The following is an 8,048-nucleotide window of genomic DNA, read 5'->3' as shown; positions in this document are numbered from 1 at the left end:
CCTTGACGGATGAAGTTGTGCTTCTCTACATTACCTTCACTTTTGCTTTGACGTCTTGATTTAGAATATGTCAACACCAAGTATCGGCCTCTATCCCTGCCTGCTTTTCTCAGGGCTCTAAGCCACGCGATACTATAATCTTCTCTTCGAAAATAAAAGCAGCTTCACCTCCGGGTCTGATTTGCGCTGCTCAGCGGGCTGTAAAGAGCGTCAAGGCCTTCCACCACTGCAGGCGGCTGCTCCCGGTTAGGTGGAGTGTTCCCCTCAAGTTGGTCCCCAACAGTCGCTCCCCAGCTGTGGGTGGACGCTGAGCCAGAAAATCCTTGCTGGCAGGTTCTGGTAAGAAAGGCTGCCCAACTCTGCCCACCCTTTCTTGGTGAGAAGACTTTCTGGAGGTGCCTTTTATCGGGTAGGAAAATGCAATTTTATATTCACTTATCCCACATGCATGTTCCCAATTTCTAAATATAATAAACTCACTATTCACTGTTCAGAGCATCTTTCTGACCCAAATACTGTCTTTCTGTGCTGAGATGAGTGACAGAAAACACCCCAAATCTGTAGGATGTTTTCTAGGCTACAAATACCAAAGGCTCCGGGTCCCCAGAAGTCCAGCTATCCTGCATCAGCATCTCAGAGACCCAGTCACGTGGGGACATCACTCGGCTTGTCTTCAGCCCTGCCTATCAGAGGGAAAAATGCTTATTCTGAAATCCAGGGGAACGTTACTATTTTAGACCTTCATCACTGAGGTGGAGTGAAACTTGAAACATTTTATTTCAAATCCAATCCCCAACCTCCTAGGCAATTTAGATTTATCTTATGTTCCAAGTTTTAACACAAGGTAAGCAACTGCCAGCTACGTCGACAGTTCCTAGCTTCAAGAGAGCTTTGCCTTGTGAACAAATCCCCTCTTTGGGAAGGTGTGTCAGGTGATGAGTCCAACGGGGCTGTTTTACGCTCTTGGGCTTTGGGTGAATAACACACTGCAGCTACACCGCCGCTCTGCCTTTTCCCAGAATTCGTCTCTGAAGAACCAGAATTCTGATAACAGCTCACATTCCTTGTTGCTTTTTTGTTCAGACTCATCCTGAGGATGATACGACCATAAGGATACTTTGTTCTCAGAAGGGAGTCACTCATGAGCAATAACCAGGTACACAGTAAAAATGTTAGATACCCACAGAACAACTGCACACCTAAGTCACGCAGTAAGTGCCCATCTACATCAGTCTTCTGTATTTGAGACGACGGGCTCTGCCAAAACAACCCGTGTGACCCGGAGATACCTGGATTTAACAACTCGCGTTATCTCCCTCCAGTTACACAGCCTTAGTCCAATCGCTTAACCTCTCTAAGCTCCTGTCTTCAGCTACAATCACAGTTTTCAAGCTTTTTGGTCTCAGGCCTCCTTATGGCCTTTAGAAATTGGGGGATCCCAAAGAGCTCTTCAGAGGTCCACTATAGGAGGAATTCAGGTTTCTTAGTACTTATTAATACATTACATCAACAAATAGTCTGTTTTTATTTAAAAATGATTATTCTCTCATTAGGAAGTAATAAGAAAATTAGAAGAGTGGCATTGTTTTACATTTCAGCAAATCTTTTTGAGGTCTGGCTTGAGACACTGGGTTCTCTTATCTGCTGCATTCCATCTGCTGTGATTGTCTTGGTTGAAATAAAGAAAATCTGGCTTCACAGATATGAAGTTAAAAAAAGGAAGCGTATTTTAAGCCTTTTCTAGTAATTATGGATATTCTTCCTTGATGCTACACCAGTTACTTGCAAAGTGGAATCTGAATCATATAGATGAACTTTTCCAAAAGTCCTCTGGCCCTTCTCATATGTAGAATATAACTTTTAATTCTAATTTTGTAACACCATTCATCACTTGGACTTACTAGCCCACTGAGTTATGCCAACCTTCCCAAAGTGGGCACATTTCATCATACAATTCCTAAAAAACCATTTATTAGCATCAGTACTGATCTCATCACAAAAGCCTGAAGGATGGAGACGCTGTGAGCTCAGTGAGATACAAGCTTTCCAAAATTCCCGTTTTCTGCTGAAGCTTGAATTTTATCACTGGCAACAAATGCCATCAGTTTTTCCCACTTACTTGTTCATTTTTGAGCAAATATCTGCCAAGTACCCAAATATGGATGATCTTAACATTCTCAAGTAAAGATGGTGTTCCACAGGGAAAGCCGGCAACTCCGCTCTGACTCAGACACCGCGCACGGCTTTCCCGGGAGAGCTACTGTGGGTCGTGGCAGCGTGCCGCATGCGCCTCCCACTGCCACACCAGCTACTAAAATGATGTCTATGCAAAGTCGAGATTTAATGACTAAAATCCCACAACGTATTGCTGTATAAAGAGGGTTATCAAAATTTGTATTGGGTTAGCCATAAAGGTCCATGATTTTTTCCATACACTTCTTTTTCACCAGTAACTTTGACTATTTCATTTTCCTCATATGAATTACGTGAAAGCTCCCTTAATGAATGGGCGGCATTTTTCAATGATACAGTATCTGTGATTCACACGTTACCAGGGCTGTAACAGCACCTTACACATCTCACTCTCCCACACCTTCCCATGCACGGCCAGGTTACAGAAATTACAGGGCCCTAAAATCTGAAGGCACACCCAACACCGTAGTCCAACTTCCCACTGGTTCCTTAAGGTCCCATCAGTTACAGTCCAGTCCCTCCGCTGGACACAGGGTTTGTGTTAAGTAAAGCCTGTCTTCCAGCAAGCCAGCTTCCCCCCTGCACACCATTGGGGCTTTTCAGAGATTAATATTCCTCCACGTAGTCTCCAGTAGCTGTGGCCCTTTCTTTCCGTCCCCAAAGACCTTTCAGCTTATTCTACCCCAATTTCAAAATCAGGGTATTTGATCTTCAGCCTTTCAGCACCCAATCACCAAAACTTCTCAAAGATTTCACCTAATCACACCTAATTCTTACAATGTAACCAGACTGAACAGGCTTGGAAACACTGCAATACAACAGAGGAAATCCCTTTCATGGAGTTTATGTTCCAGTAGGCGAAAACATGAATTTAAATAGTTTTAAGAGCTAGCACCCGAGTGGGGACGGCTGTTTCACACAGGGTCTCAGGGCCTGTGGGAGGACATTTGGGTAGGGATGTGGAACTGTCCTGCAGAATAGCAAGCACCGAGTCCAAATAACTTCCAAGTATAGGTGGTCAATGTGGCTGGGGTCAACAACTTGCAATACTTCCTCACACTCGGAAACTATCACCTCAACCAACAAAACCAATTATTTGAAGAAAAGGAGTGTCCACCTTTATCCTGATTCGATTTGCAGCACCTACAACTTTTAAGTTTTCCCAGCATGAAGTCCAAACACAAACAGCAACCCAACATCCAAGCGTCACATTAGAAAGTGAGCTATAATTTGGCATTTCAATGCTGCCAGAAGCCCGAGTTAATAATGGTTTCTTTGGAGAAAGTGGCTGGTAACCCCTAGTTAAATTAATATTCCCATTGACCTAAATACGTGTCTCCAGTATTTTACTGGTAAAATCTGTTCTCCTAAACTGATTTTCTAAAACAAGTATATTTTTGTAACCACAGCACTAAATGGCCTCATAAAATCTGATGTGCCCCATTATTTTTAGGTTTTTTTCCTTTCTAATATGCATCTTTTGGGGGCGATCCACCCAGCACAGCCAGTCACTTCGCCTTACACATCAATTTTCGCCAGAGACCCAGCACCGCGGTGCTTAGAGCAAATGAAGACTCCAGTCGCAGCACTTCCCAGCACTAGTTGGCATTTAGAGCACCTGCTTTTCTTTGCAATTTTATCTGCATAAACTCGATGGCCCATTCTGAACACTAAAACCACTGAGGAGGGCCTGGAGCTTATTTCAGCATAAACTGTGCTTTCAAGTCTAAGACATCATGTAAAATACACATGGACCAGCCCCTTGGCTGTCTCCTGAGTGAAACGGGCTGCCGGGGGTCTGACTTATAAAGCCGTCCTGTTTTCCTCCCTTCATCCCGTTCAGTTGAAATAAGCAGACTTGATCAGACGGTTTACAAAGTTTTATTAAAATTCAGTTATATGATCTTCTGTCTTACGAGTGTCCATCCAACTTCCTGCAAGAAAATGGCCATTTTTAGTCACATTTCCGTATTTCCATTTTAACGGGATTTGAAGTACACAGAATATCAGATCTTCCATACTCATCAAGTAATCAGTGAGAGAGTTCAAGGTGGGGTAGATCATCATGTATTCTGGGGTAAAACAGCACTGCTATTTCCCAGGCTTACCTGCCAACTGGCCAGTCGGCCGCCTGACCGCTGCCGTAAATGCCTGGAAGTAAAGATGCCACATTAATGGTGATTAAAAAAAAAAGGTTTCTGTGGTGCTCGTTAGTCAAGTAACCTCAGAATGAAAATGGAACGGTTTTGTGAGTGATATCATTCTAGTTCATTTGGCAGAATCAGTACATCACTGGTTACAGTCTAACTCATCATACAGACCAATGCCTGACTCACCTGGAAATCTCCAGGGTAACAACAAGCCTACCTGGAGATGGGGAAAAAAGAACAGTCGTTAGAAATGTGCCTTACCTTATTTCCCCCATTGTTACTTTTGGAAAAAATAACATTTAGGGCAGTGAACCTAGTGTATATATAGTACGATGGTGAATGTGCCATTATACGTTGTCCGAACCCCAGGGTGAGCTGTAGACTTTGGACGTTCAGTGTGTCCTTGCAGGTGTGCGGGTCTAACCAAGGACCCGCTATGACGGCGGATGCTGACAGTGAGGTGTGCAATTACAGGGCACACGGGAACTCTGCACTTTCTGTCAAGTTTGCTGTGACTCTGAGTGCAAAACTCATCTAATGAAGTAAAAATATAACAGCTAAATAATTCTGGCATAATCTATGCTTGCATGTACTCCGTAAATTTTTTTACAACATCCTAGCCAGATAGCGCAGTTGGCAGGAATGTCGTCCTGGTATGCCAAGGTCACAGGTTCAATCCTCGGCATATAATCAACTGATGAATGCGTAAGTAAGTGAAACAACAAATCGTTTCTCTCTTCCCTTCTCAAAAAAAAAACCCTATTAAAAAATCTCTTCACAAACTTTATCAACCTGCACTTCCCCAAATATGAGTTCTAATCCTTAAAATACCACGGGGAACATTTGCACGACTTCAGTTATCCAAACCCCTGAACCTTTTCTGAGATATGGCCGGTTCCCCGTTGAGGTTATAAACGATTATTGCAGCCGGATACATCAGATAGGAGCGAAAGACAGTACTGCTCATCACCGTGAGTCTGCTGAACTATGTTATCATCATCGTACCGGCTCCAAACCACCTAACACAGAAACCAAACTCGCAACTACCATACCTTTGCTGGAAATTCTTTGTTCCAGGCCACCTTCTCCACAAGCTTAACGCTTCACACCTGCAGAAATGTATCCAAATTTAGGAACAGGTAGTAATAGGCAAATTTCTAAAATTTTCCAAGTACTGTTTCAGTTATTAAAGAAAACTTCATTCTTTTTCAGAGAGATTCCCATCTGTTTTTAATTTCGAACATCATCACCAACAGCATCTTGCTTAGTAACTAGCTCAGATTAATAAAATACATTACCTTTATTTTAAATGTCTCCAAAATCGGCATCTGAAAAACAAAGTATTTTAGACTATTTCTCAAAACTACCCATGGCTTTTTACCACCAGAAATCACCAACAGTTAACAATTACTAAGACCAGTACATTTTAGCAACAATATATACGTGAGTAACAGAAGCCAAAAACTGTTACGTGTCTTACCCCAAGCGTGCCATCCAGAGGAAAATGCATATCCAACAGCTAGAAGGTACAGAACACATCTTTTATTAATGTTAGTATCATTAAGTGCTTTGCTCAGTGTTCTCTGTCACAGGGTTTTTCAGTGTTAAATTTGTCTACATGCTCATTTCAGGTCAGACATTTGATCAACATCATTACAAAAACCCCACGGAGAGCATACGTAACATGCATTCACCATCCAAACACAAGATGTCAAATATTAGTAGCTTGTTAGTCAAGCACTGTATTCTATCAGCATTCTCAACAACAGTTTTGAGCCTATTAGAATATTTCTAAGCACTGATACTCACCAGGAAAAATTAAAGCCAGTCCAGACATATCAAAGACTCAAGTCCACCTGAAGAAATAAGGGTGGTTTTACAACAGCTAAAGGTGAATAGTCCCCTCACAAATCTGCTAAAACGCCCGAAATCAGGTAGAGCTAATAAATAAGACCTTCATGTCCAGTCAGTATTTGCTTATCATCACACAGGCTGCTTTGACCAATCACGACATCTTAAGCGGTAAAAGGACCAGAATCTGTAACACAACGCACTCAGCACATTCCAGCCCATCAGGGCGAGTGCTTCCCATGCGCTGGAAGGCAACCCTAGGAAGCCATTGGTGGCATTGTCACATTTGTCCAGTTACCGGTATGTAAGTTGTACTTTTACTTACCATTCCAACTTCCAGTTGGTTCTTTTCAGCGCCTATAAAAAGAAGGTAGATTAGTAGTGGTACTTTCCTTACGCTGTCACCAGCAAAAGTTTTATACCAGACACATCAGACAAATGGTACATCTCTTCAGGACTCAATCTGCTGAACTATGCAAACATCATAGTATCCGTTTTAGATGTGGCCCAGCATGAAATACCAGAGTGCAGAAGTTCACATTTGAAAAGGGAAGGAGGAAAAGCCTAAGTTGTCAGCACAGTTTTGGCAATTGGTAACCCCTAAGAAAAGTCATCGGAAAGGACTGGGCAAATACGAACTAGGAAAAGGTTTCTCACCTGCCTGCCCATGGCAAGGGTGAGATGCTTGTGCTTTAGGACCTGCAAAGAAAGTTTCATTTCATGTCAACTCAGGTGCATCTTTCTCTTCTCTACATCACCCTTTTGTGTGCCTCAGTTAAGATAATGGTGGTAATTAATTCTCGTCATCCTCACAGTCAAGAGTAGCAAATAAAATGTCATCATTGTGGCACACCGAGGGGACTTTAACTTTCCTTTGTCAGGGAACTTGGGTAACTTACCGAAGCAGCTGTTTTCCTTCCAGTGGCACAGAACTAGAAAACACAAAGGACACCCATGACACATGCTGCGCAGCCACATGCGACCTTAAGGTCACAAATATTTAAGCCTCAGAATAAAGTTTTTCAGAAATCCCTTCTGCCCACTACTCTTAAACCATCACAGGCTTAACGAAAAGGTCACATCTAAGCCAATTTCATGCCTCTCACTGTATTTACCTGTTTCTTATCTGTCCATCAGACGCCATCCAAAGCCACATTGCACTTGTGCCTAGCAACATTCCTAGGAATAAGATCAGGTTGCTTAATTCATTTTCTTCTAATTACGTCCTTTTTGTATCACCTATGCAAGTCGTTTACAGCACCACCCAAAATTTCGTGACCGTAACGGGTGCACTTAACGTTTTATAAAGGCAACATTGCACATCTAAGATTAAGAATGACTGATGCAAATAATGGTGCAACGCAGAATGCAGCAATTTAGAGAACCACGTGGACTATCCCAGTTACCCGCCTCCCAGGAGGAAGTGGCTCTGGCCGAGGTCATTAACAAAGGTCCGCTCGGTGACTCGGAAAGTGCCGCCATCAGAGCTGTTGGCATTCATCAACAGTCTCAGATGTCCCTACCAACATAAGCTTCATCAGAGGCAGGGCACACCAGCCGAGGTTTTTCCGCAGTTCGGCCCAACAACCCGACTGTAGAGTTCATGTCGAGCCTGCACCCAACACGCCATCCTCTACAATCCTCATCCTGTGGGTCCTGCAAAGGCTTACGTCTAGCCTATAAGTGCCAGGCAGTTTAGGGCGGCTTTAGTTGGCGTGACCTGGAGGGCTCAAGCCAAGAACCCACTTAGCAACTGCAAACCAAACAGACACATACCAAAAGCCGACTTCCATCTGCGAAAGACCGAGATGGCGTCCAGGCGCCTGTATATAAGGATTTCTTGCCATTACGTCA

At 43.2% G+C, this 8,048-nt stretch overlaps 1 long non-coding RNA gene and 10 other non-coding genes across 12 annotated transcripts; all 11 read right to left on the bottom strand.

Annotated features, from left to right (window-relative positions):
• Positions 1 to 4,058: 4,058 nt before the first annotated feature.
• On the bottom strand, positions 4,059 to 8,023 carry LOC112298358 (uncharacterized). Of its 2 annotated transcripts, XR_002974142.3 has the most exons (12): positions 7,971 to 8,023; positions 7,310 to 7,373; positions 7,094 to 7,126; positions 6,852 to 6,893; positions 6,520 to 6,551; positions 6,153 to 6,199; positions 5,824 to 5,862; positions 5,642 to 5,671; positions 5,396 to 5,452; positions 4,530 to 4,560; positions 4,302 to 4,344; positions 4,059 to 4,127 (listed from the first exon to the last, which is right to left on the bottom strand). It is a non-coding gene; the product is annotated as an uncharacterized lncRNA (long non-coding RNA). The 2 variants fall into 2 exon arrangements; XR_002974143.3 differs by lacking the exon at positions 4,530 to 4,560.
• LOC112299148 (small nucleolar RNA SNORD81) lies at positions 4,193 to 4,268 on the bottom strand. The gene has a single exon (XR_002974220.1). It is a non-coding gene; the product is annotated as a small nucleolar RNA SNORD81 (small nucleolar RNA).
• On the bottom strand, positions 4,414 to 4,491 carry LOC112299178 (small nucleolar RNA SNORD47). The gene has a single exon (XR_002974224.1). It is a non-coding gene; the product is annotated as a small nucleolar RNA SNORD47 (small nucleolar RNA).
• On the bottom strand, positions 5,272 to 5,351 carry LOC112299190 (small nucleolar RNA snR60/Z15/Z230/Z193/J17). Its single transcript, XR_002974233.2, has one exon. It is a non-coding gene; the product is annotated as a small nucleolar RNA snR60/Z15/Z230/Z193/J17 (small nucleolar RNA).
• LOC112299154 (small nucleolar RNA SNORD79) lies at positions 5,516 to 5,601 on the bottom strand. The gene has a single exon (XR_002974221.1). It is a non-coding gene; the product is annotated as a small nucleolar RNA SNORD79 (small nucleolar RNA).
• Positions 5,938 to 6,002, bottom strand: LOC112299231 (small nucleolar RNA SNORD78). Its single transcript, XR_002974243.1, has one exon. It is a non-coding gene; the product is annotated as a small nucleolar RNA SNORD78 (small nucleolar RNA).
• LOC112299187 (small nucleolar RNA SNORD44) lies at positions 6,272 to 6,335 on the bottom strand. The gene has a single exon (XR_002974228.2). It is a non-coding gene; the product is annotated as a small nucleolar RNA SNORD44 (small nucleolar RNA).
• On the bottom strand, positions 6,618 to 6,685 carry LOC112299224 (small nucleolar RNA SNORD77). The gene has a single exon (XR_002974242.1). It is a non-coding gene; the product is annotated as a small nucleolar RNA SNORD77 (small nucleolar RNA).
• LOC112299142 (small nucleolar RNA SNORD24) lies at positions 6,962 to 7,044 on the bottom strand. The gene has a single exon (XR_002974219.1). It is a non-coding gene; the product is annotated as a small nucleolar RNA SNORD24 (small nucleolar RNA).
• LOC112299236 (small nucleolar RNA SNORD75) lies at positions 7,198 to 7,259 on the bottom strand. Its single transcript, XR_002974245.1, has one exon. It is a non-coding gene; the product is annotated as a small nucleolar RNA SNORD75 (small nucleolar RNA).
• On the bottom strand, positions 7,667 to 7,746 carry LOC112299182 (small nucleolar RNA SNORD74). The gene has a single exon (XR_002974226.1). It is a non-coding gene; the product is annotated as a small nucleolar RNA SNORD74 (small nucleolar RNA).
• Positions 8,024 to 8,048: the final 25 nt, after the last annotated feature.

The sequence above is a fragment of the Desmodus rotundus genome, chromosome 12 (genome assembly GCF_022682495.2).
Source record: "Desmodus rotundus isolate HL8 chromosome 12, HLdesRot8A.1, whole genome shotgun sequence".
Lineage (NCBI taxonomy): Eukaryota > Metazoa > Chordata > Mammalia > Chiroptera > Phyllostomidae > Desmodus > Desmodus rotundus.
Note: the sequence above shows the minus strand (reverse complement) of the source record. Positions and strands in the feature narration are given on the sequence as shown.